This window comes from Rattus norvegicus, chromosome 2 (genome assembly GCF_036323735.1).
Source record: "Rattus norvegicus strain BN/NHsdMcwi chromosome 2, GRCr8, whole genome shotgun sequence".
NCBI lineage: Eukaryota > Metazoa > Chordata > Mammalia > Rodentia > Muridae > Rattus > Rattus norvegicus.
Window position 1 is genome coordinate 209,358,933 of NC_086020.1, and position 20,361 is coordinate 209,379,293.

Below are 20,361 nucleotides of genomic sequence, written 5' to 3' on the forward strand. Positions count from 1 at the left end.
ACTGTACTTTGTGATATCGTTTGCAAGCTAAAATTTCACAAGCTGAGATGTCTAGCTGGCAGAGCCACTCTGCCCTTTAAAAATTCAAGGTCCCCTCTCCTTATCACCGATTAAGGGGCATCTAGCTTGGTATTCTCAACCTTGTTTTTGGGCATCTTGGCATACTCAAACACTGGCAGTGTCTCTGTGCCGTAAGAAAACACTGGGAAACATTTTCGGGTGTTTTTATGGAGCTCGATGCATGCGTTTATTGCATTTCCTGTGTCATAGAAGTGTAATTTACATGCACAAAAAATAAGTCTGCCCCATAAATATGCGATTATATGTAATCAAACATAAATGAAAATTTATAAGCATTAGACTATAACAGAGAAACGAGTTATATAGAAGGGAGGCAGTAAGTGGCAATAATTTTGAAAAGCTTTCAAGTGGGAAACATTTCAAGTTATTAAAATCAGAAGGCAAGCCTGGAGAGATGGCTTGGTGCTTCCAAGTGTTTGCTGCTCTTTGTGGGGGGACTCATGTTTGGTTCTCAACACTCATACAGAGACTCCCAATCCCATGTACCTCTAGTTCTTAGGATCCAATGTCCTCTTCAGGCTCCCATAGGTAACATAGGTAACACACACACACACACACACACACACACACACACACACACACACACACACGGCGCTCGTACATGCATGCAGGCAAAACACTCATAAAATTAAATTTAAAATAATAACTTTTAACATCAGGAAGGGGCACATGCCAGGAGACTTGCCGCGATCCATAGCTGGTCAAAGTTCAGAGGAAATGTGACTAAATTCTGGCCTTAAATGGGTCATCTGTAACCACATCCTCCTCCAGCACTCAGGGAAAAGGAGGGTCTAGAAAGAATGTTGGAAGAAGAGCAGGGAGGAGAGCTGTGAATGCTGTGCTCTGGACCCAACAAAGCTGTTACACATATGAACTCACGGTAGCTGCGTGTACTTGCATAACAACAGTCAAAATCGCAGGAGGCATGGAACAGGGGCTTCTGGGGTCCCTCTTCTCTGGCTTAGGCTCCATCGGAAGTTAATGGCTCCTGGAGAAGGGAGAGGCACTTTCCTTTGTGGGTGTGGCCTCAGATAGGCTCCGTAAGCCCCAGTGCATGAAAGATCCATGCACGTATGGACAACACTAACTAGATTCTGTGAGTTATTAAAAAAGATAAAAAGGACACGAAGAAGACATGAAGCTGGCAGTGAAACCGTTGAGTTGTACACATGTGTGACATTTTCAAGGAACAGAGCATGAAAAGAGGAAGGGCGGAAATAGGCAAATATGTTAAGTCTCCTTCATTTGGAGTGAGTATAAAAGTGATTTATAACTCTGAGAAATAGCTTTACTTTACATCCTTCGGTGTTTCCTGTCCTAGATCTACTCATTTGCAGAAGATCAGAGCAGACACTCCTGCGTAGACATGGCGATTTTGAGAGATATGACATGTATGACTACTCATGTCTGCCTACCGTCCCTCTTTATTCAAGCAGAAATTTTCACTTCAAATATGGGAGCAAGATGCATTGGAGATAACTAGAGTAAAAAGATTTATTTTAGATGAACCTTTCTAAATTCTTTTTGAGGATTTATCCTAATTGTAAGTAGGGGAATTTTCTGACTAGTGATATAACTGCACACATTCCCATGTCTTCTGGTAGATTCTTTATTTAAGACTTTGAGTTACTTCAGAGGAGGAATTATGACTTAGTCATCTTTGCTTTATGTAATGATAGATAGTCACCTTTGGCGGAATCCATAAATGAACCATAAAAAATGAGAGTAGTCTTTTTCCATCCAGTTTCAATGTGTGTCTGAATTGTTTTAAATTTAATTCAAATTATATTAGCTAATTTATTTATTTAAATATATTAGCTAATTAATTTAAATTATATTAGCTAATATTTGAATTCAACTCGCCTAAAAGCTTCATGCTTTAAGGCTGGGTTTTCCTTAGTAGTAAGAGTGCTTGTGCTTATATCAGTAGTGTGAGCTCCAGTATCACAAAACCAAACAAAATTAGGACAAAACAAGATAAACCATGAATTTTGCATAGTGACATTTGGACACTGTCTAAGAATCAAATACAATTTATTGATTATAGCATATTCATTCATTTATATCACCGAAATATAGAGCATTTTTACCACCACAATTGTATAATCGGTTTTTCTTTGTGTTCAAAAATATAAGTGAGTGTACGTACTATGATCGATAAATCAATTATTCTGTTCTCAATATTCCCTACTATTTGAAATAAGTCACCATCAAAGATCCTCCTAAATATGTCTGTGCTTTCAAAGTATTGTCTTAGAACATCTAAAAGTGTCTATTCTGTCAGTCAAAACCTGTACACACCTGGGGCCACTAGAAGCCACAGTGATTTCAGGCGGCTCAGTGAACCCCCCTGTCAGAGTGATTTCTGCATTCCTTTCAAATCAGAACAAGAAGTAAGGATGTCCCAAGTCAACAGTGCCAATAACATATCCTGAGCTGTTGGTGCTTCAAGCCGCTAATATCAAGGGTCCACAGTCCAGGCTTATTGTTCTACCTCTGCAGGGGAGTTTCCTTTTCCTCAGAACAACGTGCAGTCCAAGTTTGTTACTTCAAAAATTCAGTTAAAGTATGTGTGGAGCTTAGTCTTCCTTGTCAGCTTGAGTGAAGCAACCAACAGGCAAGGCTTTGACACACTTGTGAGGGATTTCCCTGATCAGTTGAACTGAAGTGGGAGAGACCCACCCTATGTGTGGAAGACTTCTTCAGACGGTAGCCCAATTAAAGGCAGTCCAAGAGAAAAAGAGTGTTCACTCTTTGCCTGTTTGCCTTTACACTGTGTTGGCAAGTTTATCCACGCTGTTGACATGTTGTTACTACATGTGTCATAGTTACTGTCATCCCTTGATGACATCAGAACTCGGTTTCTTTGGCTTATAAGTGTAGACTCTAGACCAGTGGCTCTCCAAGAAACCCTCCAGGACTCCAGTGCCAACCTGGGGCTACTGAGGTATCTTATTGGTGGGATGGGGACCTATCCTGATCTCATTCTCTTTACGGTGAAAGCAGTCATTGCTGGATCACCTAGACTGGATGATGTAGGGAAATTTATTGAATGCCCCCTTAGAATTCCTTCTACTGCTGCTGTTCTTTTAGAGAATCTTTACTAATCTGGAACATGTTGCAACTGAGACATTCCCAGATGCAAATGACAAACAGCTTCCCAGGGTGAGCTTTCAGAGTCACCGTCCATTGTGTGAAAGTGACAATTTCTTATTTCTTCCTTACTTTATACTTACCATATTCTGGGTTCTTTCTCCTCTGCTCCAGCCATTGCTAGTGTTATGTTTGCTGAGTGAATCTAGAGCACACGCTTGGGGTTCTCTTAGTCTGTTCTTGTTGACAGAAGCCATATCTTCAATCTTGTAATATTCTGTCCTTGTGCCTTCTCAAGGCCCCATCCCCTATGTTCTCGAAGGCTCTGCTCATCCTGGCCCTCATCCTAGGCTTTCATCTGGTGACAATCAAATCTTTCTCCCATGAAGATCTGTCTTCACTCCATATTTATTAGATTTCCTCACCATAGGCGACTCACAGCAATATTAATGCCCAAATAAGAAAGACTTATTCACCAGAATCAATTCTTCTTCCTAAGGCACGCCATCATCTCTAGCCCGGCTCCCACTTACCTCCGCCCCGGATCATCCATCCTGGAAATACACCTACTTATTTCAAGCCTCAGCTCAGCTCTCTTCTCTCCTAGAAAGCCGTTTCTTATTACATCTCAGCAGCTCACCCAGCTGCCCAAGCTTATCACACATGTTCTTCACCTTTACCTGTTGTCCTTTCTCCTTCATTCAACCAACTAATCCCCGTGGACTGACTCGGTCCCTGCACCGCTATAAGCATTTCAAATTAAAAAAAAAAACACGGACAAAATGTTTGCTTTATTGTACTCATGCTAGTAGCAGAGAAGTAGACAACACACATCTTACTAGTAAGTTAATTACATGAGACTATTTAAAATGATGCTGCATAGAGGATTCACTACTCTTTCCCACAAGAACTATATAAGTCTTTCTAGGTAGCGAGAGTCCAGGCTTGTCTTGTGGACTGAAAGAGTTTATTGACTCTGGAACTGCTTCTAACACTAAACGTTTAGTGACGCTGTCAAATTAGCCTGGCCACTGACTCTTCTCACACACCAGTGTTCATACAAGTTAGCTTTACTTTAATGTTAGCCACGTAAAACTCTGGGCCCCTAAGGAGATGTTGCCTCTGGAAGTTCTAGATAATCGAATTTCATCCATTAGTTTGTTTTCTTTGTACTTCAGTCAGATAATTTATTAAAAAAATATTGCTTTCCATGAACTATTTTATATAGACTCATGTGTTACATTATATTTTAATGTCATGATTAACTGCTAGTCACTACATATAATACAGAGTTTAACTGATTCCTGGGGCACGACATATTGTTTTATTCCATTAGCTTTAATGACAATATAGTATGCTATGGCATTCATATGGAATCATGTATAGACTTTTCTTTTTTTTTTTTCCAGAGCTGGGGACAGAACCCAGGGCCTTGCGCTTGCTAGGCAAGCGCTCTACCACTGAGCCAAATCCCCAACCACTAGACCTTTCTTTTTAAAGGACATTTAACTTTACCACTGTAATAATCTAAATGCGTTAAGCTTCTTTATCCATTCCTTGATAGGCATGTATCTGTGTGTTTCTGTGGGATTACTTTCCAGAAGTGGAGTTGCTGGCTGCTGTAATGAATGTTGAGAAATTATCACCTAAACTCTACGAACAGCTGTTTCCCTTACTTGTGCTTGATCCTTACTACCCTTGTTTAAATGTGAGTGTGATTATAGCCATCTGTTGATCATCTGGCCATTCTCGTGATATAGTGTACCAGACTACATAAAAATTCAACCACACTTACAGACATAGTTGTTATTATGTTTTAGTTTTTTTCTCATTATTCCTTACTTTTCAAAAATTATACCTTCTCATGTTAAATACATCACAGAGGTTAAAATAATAATAAATGCATATTAAGACGGGTCTTAGCTATGAATATCTTCTTTCACTTCTTTTCAGAATTAAAAAAAATCTGCTAGTTATTAATGAGAGGAATGAGGCATGGTTTTCAGCCATTTGGTGATGGCTGCTTCTTGATGCTAAAAAAGTCTTTAGTGTAATTGTTTTACTGGATCAATTTTAAATTATGCCCTTTAAATTAGTGTCCTTTTAGCGTATTATTTTAAAATATATTTCATTGTGGGCCATCACGCATGATCACTGAGGGGCATTTACATCAAGCTGTGATAGAATGCTAGGTTTTCATTTTTGGCATTACTTGAGAGTCAACCCAGGGCAATGCGCTAGCAAATGCTATATCACTAAGATCCCAAACCTTTTATTTTTACTCGGATTTTTTGAGACAGGGTCTTGGTATGTTGCCAAGGCTTGCTTTGTTCACTTTAATAACTCTGTAGCTTAGCAAGGCATTCCTTGCAATCCTCCTGTCTCAGAGCACTGTGTACCTGGGATTATAGGCATGCCCCGCTGCCTTACCTCACTCGAGCTGCATGTCTGTTTTCAGAAGTCAGACTCTTGTAAAAGTTAGGTCTTTGTGTTGTACGTTGTTCCCTATGCTATTGTTGCTGCTTTCTATTTGACTATAAAATTAATTTGGTTTTGCCTTCTTTCTCCTAAATAGATTACATTTGTTATAAACATTGCTAAAGATGAAAAATCTTTGGCTATTAGTGATGGGTGCAGCCAATGTGTACTTAAGGTCATTAATAATGCAATTGTTTCCCACTGAATATTGACTGTACCTTGTACGTCAAAGTAGAATATATTAATGCTTTTTTTCTTTTTTTTTTCACATTTTAACACATACACAAGGCTAGAACTTTTTATGTCTCTTGATTTTAGGTTTATGAAGTTAGGTGTAAAGAATGATTTGGCTGTGTCCATTCTTTATTGATTGACATTAGTATGTCTCAGGTCAATTGTTTCACTTCCCATTTTCTATATATAGGGGTTTCCTGTTGCACACTGAGAATGGCACTGGCCTTATTTAGTGTGTGTGTGTGTGTGTCTGTGTCTGTCTGTCTGTCTGTCTGTCTCTGTGAGTGTCTGCATGTGTGCATGCATGTGCCTAAGTATGTACAAAATTAGTATCAAGCATCTTTCTTTCATTTCCACCTGGGTCTCTCACTGAATCTGAATGTTACTAGCGTTGCTAACTGGCAGACAAGCAAGGTTTCAGGAACTGCTTCTCTCTGGTTCCTCAGTGCTGGGGTGATAGGCCGCCACTTGTGGCTATTCCATGGGTATGTGGGGTCAGATCTCAGTTTTTGAGGTTGCTTGGCAAACAGTTTTCTGATTGAACTGGCTCCTATGTTGTATTTACACAGAACATTTATATGCCATTCAGATGCCTCCTATTTATAAAAAAAAAATCCTATATTTGAAAATTCACGTACTATATACCCTCAAAGGTCTTGTCTTCTATTTAGCTATCTGTTTCATTGTTTTGGAAATTTTATGCTTTTTTTCCTTGTTACTTTTATTTGTCTATCATTTTCTGATGCTTTCTACTTTTGATTAAAAATAGTTAGATCTCCTTTTAAAATTATTTTATAACAATAAGTAAGGTATTTAAAATGCTATAAAATGTACTTATAAACACTACAGGCTTCCTATTCTTCAGAAAATCTAAGTATGTTTTATTAGTGCTGTCAGGGAGAAATACAGATTGGGAAAATCTCCACCGCTCTTCATGGAGGATGGTGGTTAGGATGTTAATAACATCTTTAAGATTATCTGAATGGCTTCCTTGATTAATTGATTTTGTTTTAGAGATAATTGTAGGGGTGGAGTCTTCTGAGAAACGATCGAACAACTATGTTTTAAAGCAGAAAATGAACAGCTGCGAAATAAGTCAGCTGGTTTTTAGAAAATAAATGAGTTAAACAGGGGGAAGATTAAATAAAAACAGTGGAAATAATAAAAGTGAAAAGTCAGGAACCAATTGAAAATCAAATAGATCACGTTAGACGTAGAACATTATATATATTCAGTGGAATCAAAATGAAGGACTGTTGTCATACCATGTTCATGATATGCATTCTGCATGGGGATTGAAGATGCCATGGGTATACTCATATGCTTTTATTGGAATGATTACTAACATTGTTTTGACAGTAGCGTGTGTTTGACAAGAACTTAACTGAAGTACTAGACAGTCATGCTCATACTTTTAGAGGCCTGTGTATTTATGTAGCTTACTTTAAATTTATTGTTATTATATTGATATTAGTCATCTAACTAGATTAAATTTAGTAATTGATATGCAGAGATAAAGGCTGAGTTTTTAATGTTTGCCTTGTAGTAGGTCCTCTATGAGCCCCTTATTATCAACAGTGCTGTGGGCATTCACTAGTCATCATTATCATGGGTTCCGTCTTCCCACTCATTATGTAGAATTACAGCAGTGCACTCTGGAAATCCAGCTCTTACGTCACTCAGTGTGTGTCTCAGGCTGCCTTTCTTTGGCCTTCCTGCTTTTATGTGTCTTCCAAAGTCTGAAAAGCTAAGCCACCATTTTCATTCATTTATTTATTTTTACTGAACACTTAGATTTTCTTTCATTGATTTAAATTTTATTGCAAATCTTAGCAACGAGTTGGAGCCTTGGTGCTTCCTTAAATTTTTTTGTGGTTGCTTCCACATTCATTTATTTGTTTTGATTTTAAATTTATATTTTACCTAATATTGTGCGTATATTTGTAAGCACACGTGATTCTGCCAGGATGCACTTGCAGAGGTTAAAGGACAACTTTCATAGTTTGATTCTTCCCTTCCGCCATGACTCCAGGTCCTCAGGTTTACAGGGCACATGACTCTACTCATTGAGCATCCTGGCTGGCTCTGGTTTTCATAGCTCTATACTGAGTTCTTAAATTGTGCCTCCCATGAAGGTGACTCAAGGACTTTATAATTCTTGTCTCAGCTTGGTTTTCCTTTTGTTTTGGGTTGATGTGCACTAGTCATACACACTGATGCTAATATAGTATGGGTTTTTTTGACACGTATACGCTGTGTAATGGGCAAATCACATTGTTTAGCATGCTCATCACCTGGCATTGTCCATTTCTTTGTGGTAAGAACGTTAGAAGTATAATTATACTTAAATATATTGCTAACTCTTCTCAGTCCTCAGCACAGTCAAACACCTGGAGTTTCTTCGCTGTCTGGCTATGGCTGCATCTGCAACCCACCTCTTCCCATCCCTTCTCTTCTCTTCCAGGCCATCTTTATCAATCTGCCATATCTACCTGACAAGGCCAGCTCTCTTCAGGTGCACATATGAGCGAGGCCATGTGGTATTGGCTTTTAGTGCCTGCCTTACTTGTTGAAGCAACACCATATTTGGGGTCATCTGTGACGCCTCACATGACTAAAACAACTTATCAATGAACAGCATTCCATGGCTTACATATGTTACATTTCTTTGCTAATTTTGTCGACTGTGGTAAATCTTATAAATAAATAAGTTCTTTTGGCTAGAGTGACAAAACAGACAGATGTCTCTTCTTTCTCTCTAGGTGTACAGTGTAGGCCTTCTCTCCCATTGGAATTCAGAGGCTTTGGGGTCAATCCTAGAGACTCATATTCTAGGTAAACATTTCACCACTGAGACACATCCTTAGCTCCTCAAAGCAATTCCTTTTAAATAATTAAAAATCAGACTGGTGTTGTGAGAACCGTATTTCTCTCAGTAGTCTGCAGGGACTCGTGTTCGTGCTCAGGCTCTTGGGAACATGGCTATTACCCACTGAAGTAATCCCTGACCCAGATCCACAGCCATCTTCCAAACAGCAGCAAGGTCCTGAGAGTCTCTGGGTTATTTCAGGTTTCTGGAAGCCTGTGTACTGCAATGACTTCCGAGGGAGCAGGTGCCACAACGGTACAAATAGCTTCAACAAGGACTTACTTAGGTGCACACGGAGAAGAAAAAACAAGGCTGGTAGAATAGATTCCCTAGGCTCTCCACGCACACCCAGAGCATTTAATACAATCGTAGGAGACTTGAGGGGGGTTGCAGGACGCCTTGGTCTCTGACCTCTCCAGGTTCATCCCTGCTGCTTTGTAATGTTCATAAAGACATTTGAGTACCCTATAAGGGAGCTTCACTGCACAGGATCAGCAGCCAATAACTTGGTGACTGATGTTTCCGAATAAACATTTTTCTTGAGGCCTTGGACACCTAATCCTACCTATACAGGACAGATAGCTTGATGAAGTGCTTGTATCTAGTTAGGCTATCCTGGACTGACATGAGCAGGGGCAAGGGAGGTAGTTACAGAACTGAACAAAGGCTTTTCACTGTCTTAGTCAATAACAGCTTTAACGACTAAGGAAGGAATATTCAGTAGATTTTTTCAAAATGGTCATAGATCGAGAATATACCACGCAGCTATGAAAGAGAGAACTTCCACCAAACTAAAGACTGTAATAGGTTCCATGCCACACAGGCTCCTGTGGATACCAGTGCTCAGCGTCTTAGTCATAGAGGGTGTTGGAGCTGGGATGACTTTTTTTTTTACTAGCAGCAGGAATCTTGGCCGTCCTGATTTGCTCCTCACTTTGGAAGGTGAACTGAGGTATGTATTATATAAATATGTATTTTCTCAGTGAGTGTCGATTATCTCATGGATTGGAGACTATGCCATGAGCTAAATAAATATTTGAAAATTGAGTGGGCTAGTTAAAAAAGGGAATCACTGAAAATCCAAGCATTAACATGGGTGAATAAACATTATAAATTATATAAATTATAAATTTTTCTAGAACAATTTCAGAGACTTGCTTATTTGTCTCTCGGCTCTAAGACTTACTGGCATGGAGGCTAAGGGAGTCTAAAACGAAGGCAAACAATGAATATTGTAAAGTCTTTTTAATGTGTGCCTACCTTGGATAATACAAGCAGTGGAGTAGAACCCACATATCCTGAAGATTTGCCAGTACGGTCTGTAGTGGAATGTATGAGAGACAAACAGGACGGTGAATCAAAGCAGCACTTAACTTCCAGTGAAATGAAAAATGCCTTTTAAAAATCTTAGTTCTCCTACCTGATATCTTTTTACTTCTAAGAACTTTTGACCAAGGTAAAAAAATTTCCTTCCATGTGTACTAGTCGGTTATCAGTTGTAAAAAAATCTTTCAGAGGATAGTATCATCAACCCAGAACCATGTTGGAAAAGTGAAAGACTTCCCCACAGTAAGAACTCAATTTTCATTTGTTTAGTGATGTTTATCAATCAGTTTTAGATGTTGCTTGTTTTCTGCATAGCCCTGATGAGATCCTTCCTGTCCCCTAGAAACAAAGATACTCTTAGCACATTTGAAAGTGATATGTGAAAATTATTTATATGTTAATTCATAATAGTTAATTTATTTACAAAGTTTAGTAGATCATTAAAGTTATTTTATTTATATTAATATGTAGCAGCCATTTCTAGGCCACAGTTAATGCCACATTTATCAGGCTTGGCGAGGAAAACAATCCACCTTTAGACTCTGCTCAACAATTTCAGAGGTTGCTGCCTATCAGATATGCCCCCATTAGGAAGCAGAACCTTTGTTCTCATCAAAGTAGTTTGTCTTACTCAGAAACACAAGTCTGATAAGGCGGAGAGTTCGGCTAATTAAGATATTTTAGGACTACATAACTAAATAAACCTTGTAGCACTTCCTGAAGAGTTAAGTACATATGCCTCAGGAATTAATTTCAGAAAGGGCTGTTGACCCCCTGCCATGGAACACAAAGCTACACCAGCCAATTGTTCAGAAAAAAGATAGTTCTTGCCTCTAGGGTTGGGTACATTCTGGGTGAATGACCATAGACAATTGCTGGATTATGCTTCTAAAATGTTAGGTTTATTAAGGGACACGTGTGTCTGTGTATGGAGGGTACATGGGAGAAATGACCTGATGGGTATCAAAATGTAAACCACATCTCCACAGAATGATATTGGAGGCTGTAATTGGAAACTTCTGTATGATATATAATAAGATATCAGAGTAGGTCTTAATCAAGTACCTTCCAGTGTGTGGCTTTGCTGATTTATAATATGGTAAATACATCCCATGTGTTGGAATTTTGAATTGTCAAGAACATAATTTTCTGCCTGTGTTTGAGCAACATGGCACATCAAATCATCATCAGAAATGTGCTGTTGATTTATCCTGAGAAATCACCATGATAGAAAAAACATTCATCAAGTCGTAATCAGAAAGCTGTTTAGGTAAGCATTAGACTAGTTGAATTTGAGTTCATTGACATGAGACATAGCAATTGAAAAATGGAAATGACCACATAAAATGTACACATTCAGTTCTCATTGGTTACCCGGCTGCTTGTGCAATTAGGACAACACGATGATTAGCAGAATGAAAATTACCTTAATTGACTCCATGTTAAGGAAACAGATTTAGAGAATGACTCTCCCTTTTCTGAGAAAAAAGGCATTTCAGCTCTCTGAACCTTGGCTTCCTCATCTGCAAAGTGAGGGTGACAGTCATATGTATGTGTGTGTGTCTCTGTGAATGTATGTATTCATGAATGTGCTCGTGTGTGTGTGTGTTTGTTGTGTCTGTGAATGTATGTATGCATGTATGTGCTCATGTGTGTGTGTGCGTGTGTGGTGTATGTGTGTGTGTGTGTCTGTGAATGTATGTATGCATATATGTGCTCGTGTGTGTGTATGTGTGTGTGGTGTGTGGTGTGTGTGTATGTGTGTGTGCGGTGTGTGTTGTGTTTTGTGTGGTGTGTGTGTGTATGTGTGTGTGTTATGTGGTATGTGTGGTGTGGTATATATGTGTGTGTGGTATGTGGTATATGTGTGTGTGGTGTGTGGTGTATGTAGTGTGTGTGTGTGTAGTGTGTGTGTGTGTGTTTGTGTGTGTGTGTTTGTGTGTGTGTGTGTGTGTGTGTGTGTAATGATGCTGTGAGGAGTCTATTCCACATGTGAGGCAGATAAAAAGCACCATCAGAGATGGATGTTACAGCTGAGAGGAAACAAAAGGTTGGGATGGTAAATTTTGGCTGTAAAAATTTTGTTTTTTTAAGACTTAGGTAATAAGTATATATTAGCTTCGAGTTATATTCTGGTTCTTAAAAGGTCGCATCATAACATCCACATTTCCACTTGATTTTCCCTTTCCTGATGCGTTTACCATCCCTAGCCATGTCACTATCCTGCTGGACTGACATTAAGAGGCAGCATTTAAATAAGTATTTAAAATATTCAGCATTTAAAAAAGTTAATAGCGCTTGTTCTTGTAGTTGGAACAGGACCAGGAAGGAACATGTGCTTACACAGACCTAAAAATCTTACTTATGGTGCCCCATGAGTTACAGAAAGCTTCACGATGTTTACTGTCAGAGCCCAATTTCATTGTACATCTAACTTCCCTTAGTCACTGTCCAGATCACAAAAGCAAGGGAAATATACTGTGTTACTTGCAGAAGTCTTTAGATTAGAATGGTTCTCCTAGCTGGCTATAAGGTAACCGTGTGTGTGTGTGTGTGTGTGTGTGTGTGTGTGTGTGTGTGTGTGTGTGTATGTGTGTGTACACTAGGGTACAAGGAATTGAAGTATTCATCTGCAAGAGTAGAAAGTTCTCTTAACTGCTAGACAATCTCTTTAGCTTCATTAAAAATGTATATCTTGAGCTGGGTAATACTGGTGATGCCTCTATCCCAAACTCTGGAGGCAGAGGCAGGCTCTGAGTTGAAGGCCAGCTTGGTCTGCAGAACAAGTTCCAGAGAACTCCACAGAGAAAGCATATTTCAAAATCTCTCCCCTCTCCCCTCTCTCTGACTGTCTGTCTCTGTCTCTGTCTCTGTCTCTGTCTCTCTGTCTCTCTGTTTCTCTGTCTCTCTCTCTCTCATACACACACACACCTTATTCATCATATATATATATGTTTTAAAATGTCATATGGTTTAAACATTATTATTGACTTTAATTGTCATATATCATTTGGATAGTAGAATTTTAAGTCTACAGAAATTATGTTTGAGAAAACAGGAGAGTTAAATCCATCATGGATGGCACTGTCGGTAATTTAAATCTGTCTGTGATCTCCCATGGTTTGCTGTCACAACCTCCTAACACTTTCACATTATTTCTGTTCTCATTTTGCTTTCTAATCAGTCACTTAATTCTAGGACTTAAATTTTAGAGATTCAAAATCTGGTCCATAAAATCTATTTATAGTTAAAAAATTCACTTGAATTGAAAGGACTAATGGTTTAAAGGCCCGAAGCAGATCATTAAGAGGATTTGTGGAAGGGAATGGTGTCCCAGTTAAGAAATATATGTATCAGTTTTATCCCTAAGAACTTGGTCAAGCTTATCTTCATTTACTCCATCCATTTATCATCACATTTGAAGAGGAAACTGAAATTCTTACCTACATCTCACCATTTGTGAGAGAGGCACAAATACTTGCCTGAACTGAATAAGATACTTGGAGACCTAGTACAGTCACCTGAGGTCTTAGCTATTCAAACACAAAACATTCTGTAAGATTAGATTATAACTCGAGGCCCAAATAACTCATTTTCCTCCCATACAATGGCTGTGCAGTGTGTGAGCTGTCACCCTTCCCACCTCTAGCCAGCGCTCTGTCTCTGCCTCCTATGCCGTGTGTGTGTGTGTTTATCTAATTTGAATGATTAGGACGCCATAATGGTCTGTCATTTTCCCCTCACAATCATTTACTTTCCCGGCATGAAAAAAAATTTCTTAGTTCTTTTGAATATAACAACAGTAGGCAGTATTTTGATTTTTATTAAAAGAAGATCAGAAATAAAGGTGTGGGTGACGCTGTTTGTCAGACACTGGTGAGGGATATTTCCCCATACTTTTCCCGTAACCAGGAGATGTCAGAGAAAGTACTATCCGCCTGATCAATGGCAGGCACAGTGACATTTGCATCCGTCAATTTTGTTCTTCTAATTCTTAATTTAATCGTTATAGCACTTAGAAAATTGCAAAAGACAATTCAGGGAGGGGCTGTCAAAATCCTGTGCCTGTAATTTAACTTGTGCTTCATTTTCTCATATACAAACAAAGGATGTTGTCGAGTTTTTTAAAAGTTAAGAAATATAAAAAGAATTTCACGTCGTAGTAAGATTCTTAAGCTGCGAAGAACACAGGAGACCCATAATTCTCAGAGTTAGCAGAGTTCCTAATGCACTGAATCAAGAGAGGGACATCTGAAATGTGATATTGACTTGGCCTGTGTGTCTGTATTCTTATATCAGAATGGGATTGTACAGCATGGGCCTTAGTTTTCTCACCTTTGGTCACCCCACATGACATGTCACCATTCTGTCACTTCTGTGTTATATACAGTTTATTAAATGATGCCAGGATTGGGTAATTTAGCTATCAGTTCCTTGTGTCTGACCATTTATGTTCCTGTGCATGGCTTCCTTTCTTTTTTACTGTAATCCATGCCTCTTTGTGGCAGAACAGTTGACTCTGATCGAGGTCCTCGGTGTTTTCTATGTGGGATTTTTTTTCTTAAAAATTCTGCGCCATTGTGATAGGTAAAGATAATAATTTGCACAGCTAAGATTGCCCCCTTCAGATTACAAAAATGTTCTTCCTAGTAACTAAACTTTACTTATGAGTTATAACCTAAAGCAAACTGAAATTGATACCATTTCAAATTCCAGGAGCCACACGATGCCTACTCACTTTATGTTACAGAAAAAAACAACCTCATACACTTTGTTTATTCTATTTGGAAAACTTTGTTGGTTCTTTGAGATCCCTTAAAGTATGGTACTCACAATGGTAATTAATGGTTTCATAAGCAGAGATTCTCCTTGTCAAATTATTCTTTCTTATTTTCATAGCTATGACATAGTAGCACAGATTTATATCTAATTAGCCATAGATGCAGAAGTTAGCCATTCCATATATCCATACATACCTATCTTAAGAATAGTCCAGGTAGACCTGGGGAAATAGCTCAGTTAGTAGTGTATGCTTAGCATGATGAAATCCTGGATTTAGCTCCTAGTATCACATAAGCTAGGGACAAAGTTGGCAGGGGGTGGCTCATGACTGTAATCCCTACTTGGAAGGAATGAGCATTAGAATCAGGAGTTCAGCAGCATTGAAACTCTCCTGAGCCATATGAGACCGTATCTCAAAAAATAATCAATGAAGACTACTTTATACACGCATATGTTTTAAACATATTTTAGTAGTACCTGATATTTACATTTGATAAGCATGAGAGAAAAGTTATTTTCATAAAATATAATTGCACATTATAGTTCAACCTCCTGGCTCTTCTAAAATGACACTGTTCATATAATCTTAAGGATGAACTCTCTCAGATTTAATTTATCTTACTCAGTATGCTATTTCTGCGGAATAGCTCATTAAACTTTTTGATAGATCTCAAAAAGAAATGAGTTTCCTCATTTTGAATTAAAGAATCCTGTTAAAATTTTCATTGTTATCAAGTATTGTTTTTCTACTAAAAAAAAAAAAGATTTATTATGTATACAGAATCCTGCCTGCAGGCCAGAAGAAGGCACCCGGTTTTATTACAGATAGTTGTGAGTCACCATGTGGGTGCTGGGAATTGAACTCAGGACCTTGGGAAGAACAACCAATGTTCTTAACCTCTAAGCTATCTCTCCAGCCCTTATCTTCTAATTTTAAATGCCACTCTCCAGTGTAGTTTTCTCTTGGTTACACCATTTCTGCATTCCACGTCTTCTCATTTGTGCAGAGAGGGATGCTGTGCACAATGTAGTTTGTTTGATATTCGAGTTTACAGTTTTTCAGGTTCACTCTTTTACCATTATGTTTATTTGACTTCTTTGTGTTTGTATCCAAATTCAGTCTTAGCCCCTACTATCTCTTACCATGTCTATAGATTAGAATTGGTGTAATAGTCCCATCTCTTGTGATTAAAAATTGTATACTATAGTTCATTTGTACAGATGTTTGATATTAAGTTTTTGATGTAATTGAATGGTTCTATGTTCCTTCAAGTCTGCATCCTACGCAATGAAAAGAATCAAGCTTGTCTGAGCCTTGCATTCCAGCTGGAAAGTGTACATGCCTCTATGATTGACAAGTGCTCCTTTAATTTAAGAACACATTTGCATTTGAAATCTGCTGTTGTTTTCCGTTATTCTTTTGGTAGCCTAAAACTTTAAGTAAATAAAACATCTTCATTAAGATTCACATAAATCATGAAGAATATATTTCCATACACTTGTAACATGTTTATTACCCACTTAATTCTATCTTCCTTGTATTTAAGAAATAGGCAAAGGGGAAGAGTTCTGGTGACATTTTGAAGAAATCGGATTCCTAGACTTTAGCAGTCATATGTATTTGTTGTTCTTAGAAGGAAAATCACCTTAGTCTGAGGCAAAGATAAGGTTCCATTTCAAATGCATTTAACACCATAGTTTGAGATTCTAATAATCATTTAGGTGTCAGATTGATATGTCAGAGATCAATAGTGTATGTAATATGTGAATGAATAACTATCATTGATTGCTGATACATTCTACTCTTGTCTTTATCTTTTTATTTATACACAGATTAAAACATTATTTCCTTGTGGTAACACTTTTCTGAAATCTACAGTTTTATCACCTTTGTAGTATTTTCTTCAAATTTCTAAGTTCTTTGATACTAGAAAATTATTTTTGTATCCTTTTCCTATAGGGTCTCCAGGAACACCCATTCAAGATGCTATTTTCCTCTCTTTTTTATTAAATGAATTTTAGAGTGGATTTAAGGTAATGCTATGAGCCACATACAGATAATACTGTAGCTAATACAATACGGCAGGATAAGCTGTCCATGTCACGTAACTTCTTTTTGTATCACAAAACAGCCACATCATTAAAATGAAAATTATCTATTTGGTTGGTTAGGTGTCTCAGTGATTAGGAGCACTTGCTGCTCTTGGAGAATCAGAGTTTTGTCCCATGTACTCATCTTGGGTGACTCACAGGGCCTGTTACTATAGCTACAGAGGATGTAATGCCTTCTCCTGCCCCCTTCAGACAGATGTACTCATACCCAAGAAATCCATAATTAAAAACATAAGATAAATCTTTAAAATATATAGTTATGTGTGTGTTTACTAAATTTAATCATTGGCTTATACATCAGACCTCTGAAATTTTTATTTGTGTATCTGGGATTCTTGTCTATTCTGGCATTGTTCTTTCTGCTAACGTATATAAAGTAAAAAAAAATGGCTCCCCAAAATTTCAGTGCAGCTGAAAATGTCCTGAATGATAACCTGAACTTGACTCAGGCTGGACTGTGAACAGGTAAACAGAAGGATTGCTCCCTAAACTCAGAGCTCTTCAGAAATACTGGGAAATGTGTTCGTTAGGAAACATAGAACTCATGGGAACAGTTTGCTTATAAATGACAAGTGTTTTATAAGAAAGTTCAATTCAGTAACAAATGGTAGCGATGTGAAGGGTCAGGCTTTGACAAAGGAATGAAGATATGCTTTTCCCTGCCTGTATACTATGCCTTTGCAGTACCTCCGTGGATCTCAAACTTTTGAACTTTTACAGAGGTTTTATTAGGTGTATGCTATTGATTCGATTGCGAGCTTCGTAATCAGCTGAGCCTTCAGCTCCTTTCTTCTGGGAGATTCTCTAATTTCATAGTTGATTCTTCTTGCACCCGGGCCCTATTCTGAGGAGTCTGAAGGCCTGACACTCCCTAAAACATAAAAGGACAATTTAACTCAGAAATTTTAAGCTTCTGGGATTCCCATGTTAGGAAATAGGGTTGAGAGCCAAAGCACAATATTAATTATGTCACAGTATTCTGAAGGTCGAGTGGTATGTACAGTTCTGTTCTCTTGTTTTAGAAAGTCTATTGCTAGGTACTTATTAGGGCTGATGTCTGAAGCTGTTAGACCATGCTTGAAGTAGCTAGATTGTATTTGGCATATTTATCGGTAGTGATACGAACAGAACTCAGAGACTCACACAACATGAGACTCACATCCCCTCACTGAGCCACGTTCCCAGCTCTGCCATCTTTTAAATCAAATGTGAAAAGGATACACCGTATCATTTCTATCCTATTCATTAATGTATGAGCTTTATGAGTACAGATGGTCAAAATATTTATAATTCACTACAAAAAATACTTAAGTAAACAGAGTTGGGGGCTGAATTCCAGGTCCTTTGCATATTGGGTAATTGCCCAACTGCGGTCAACCACTGAGCTACGTCTTCAGCCCTCTCTGAATACTTTACTATTCTTTTTCTGGTAAAATAGTACACAGAAAATATATTCAAATTATATAATATATATGTAATATATATATTATATATAATTCTTCAGCCCTCTCTGAACACTTTACTATTCTTTTTCTGGTAAAATAGTACACAGAAAATATATTCAAATTGTGTATATGTGTGTGTGTGTGTGTGTGTGTGTATATATATATATATATATGTAACTGCAGGGTTTCTGTTTTGCTATTGCTAACTCAGTGAACAAATCCATGTTCAGCTTCTTAGGGAAAAGCAACATAGCAATCACCTAGTCTGGTTATTATATCAAAACAAGCCCTGCTCGGTCATACTCTTAAGCACTTAAAAAAAGAAGAATCAAGTTTGCATTTCCAACTTGGCCAGAAGAATAAAAGTTCTCATGAAGCCAATATCATAATATTTGTTGGGAATTGTTCAGTAGGCTCCAGAGACAATGGGCTTGAGCCAGACAATGGAGTTATTCAAAGCCATCATCTATGCCAGATGGTATTTTTCACTGTCATGCTTTGCCTTAAATTATATTTAGTTTATTTGTAATCATATTAGATGAAGAGGAATCGTGAAATAAATCCCACTGAATCTTCTTCAGGAAAATATGGATTGTTGAGGAAGAAGAGCTTTTGCTACTGAATCCATTGTTCTGGTGATTTGAAATTTCAGAAAACATAAGCAGAGGTAGGCAGGGACATACAGAGTGTGGATGACTGTCACTGGGCAAAGCTGTGTAGCAGTATGTGATTGGTTGATGGTCCAGGATAAGCTGTCCACATTTAATCTCTGCTAAGGAGGGATGCTGACATTGTGAAGAGGAAGGGCTCGAGAAGGGTCCATCTCTAAATTGAAACTTAAGACAAATCAGCATAATGAAGCAACCCTAAAGAATTGGCTTGTTCAGGCTCGAGACAAAGAGAGTGGGGAGTTAATAACAGTCTTTAACGATGGAGGGTTTTTTAAGAGAAAGATGAGTGGCGGCTTTCCATCTTCACCAAGTGCATATCAAGAGCCGAGACTTAACAAATATTTATCGAACAACTCCACTGAGAACAGAGCAAGAGGCACAAGGACTTAGATTAGAACTAAAGAATATCCTGAGAGTGAAGATTTTTAATTCATTTGAGAGGTTATGAATTTTTGTTTTAGGAGGTCGTTTTTACAAAATCAATCTTTTTTCCTTTTACTTTCGTAGTTTCATCGATGGGCAGGAGTGACTTCAATGGCATTCTTGAGGCCCCCTCCAGTTCAGTTTTCAGTAATCTGAAGCACATAGTTTGAGCTCTTTAAAAACTTAGCCAGGATATAAACTATTCATGACAATGATAATGACCACTGACCTGCCAGTTATGATAACTGGACAGCAATGCATATAGAGGATAGAAAGCAGGATAATAGGAAATCATTATGGAATACACATTTCTACACACAGTGAAGGATTTGGGTTACTCAACTATACAGTAAGATATTTGAATGCAATGAAGTGAATAGTATGTTTGTCTGGACAGAAATCACTTAGGTTTTTCCCCTGATTTGATTTTCCTGCAGTCATCCACTCAGAATTTAAACTCCCAAAGCATATTTGTCTTTGAAATGTCACAGGCATTGATAACTTAATTATATAAGACTTGGTCATCTATAAATGATTGCTGCCAACATTTAATAATTTTAATGAAGTAGGGCAGGTAACGCTTCAGTTTATCCAGTTGACATGTGGATTTTCTTTGAATAAAATCTAAATTTGTGTGTCACTAATGGCCTTTAAAATTGTGGTATATTCCTAATCTTCCTGTATGAAACCAGTTAGATTCTAAAACTGTATTAATAAAGCATTTGCTATCATTTTTCTACTGAAGTTTCAGCAATGCTAAAAAAATAAAAAAAAGAGGGAGAATTATTGCCCATTAGTGAATGTTTGCTCCTTGAGTCTGCAAAGAAAATATCCGTGAAGTCTTTTC

The 20,361-nt window shown here is 37.9% G+C and overlaps 1 protein-coding gene across 5 annotated transcripts in view; it reads left to right on the plus strand.

Moving 5' to 3' along the window:
* Dpyd (dihydropyrimidine dehydrogenase) overlaps window positions 1-20,361 on the plus strand; it is an 865,876-nt gene that overhangs the window by 65,031 nt on the left and 780,484 nt on the right. The gene's annotated exons all lie outside the window — the stretch shown is intronic.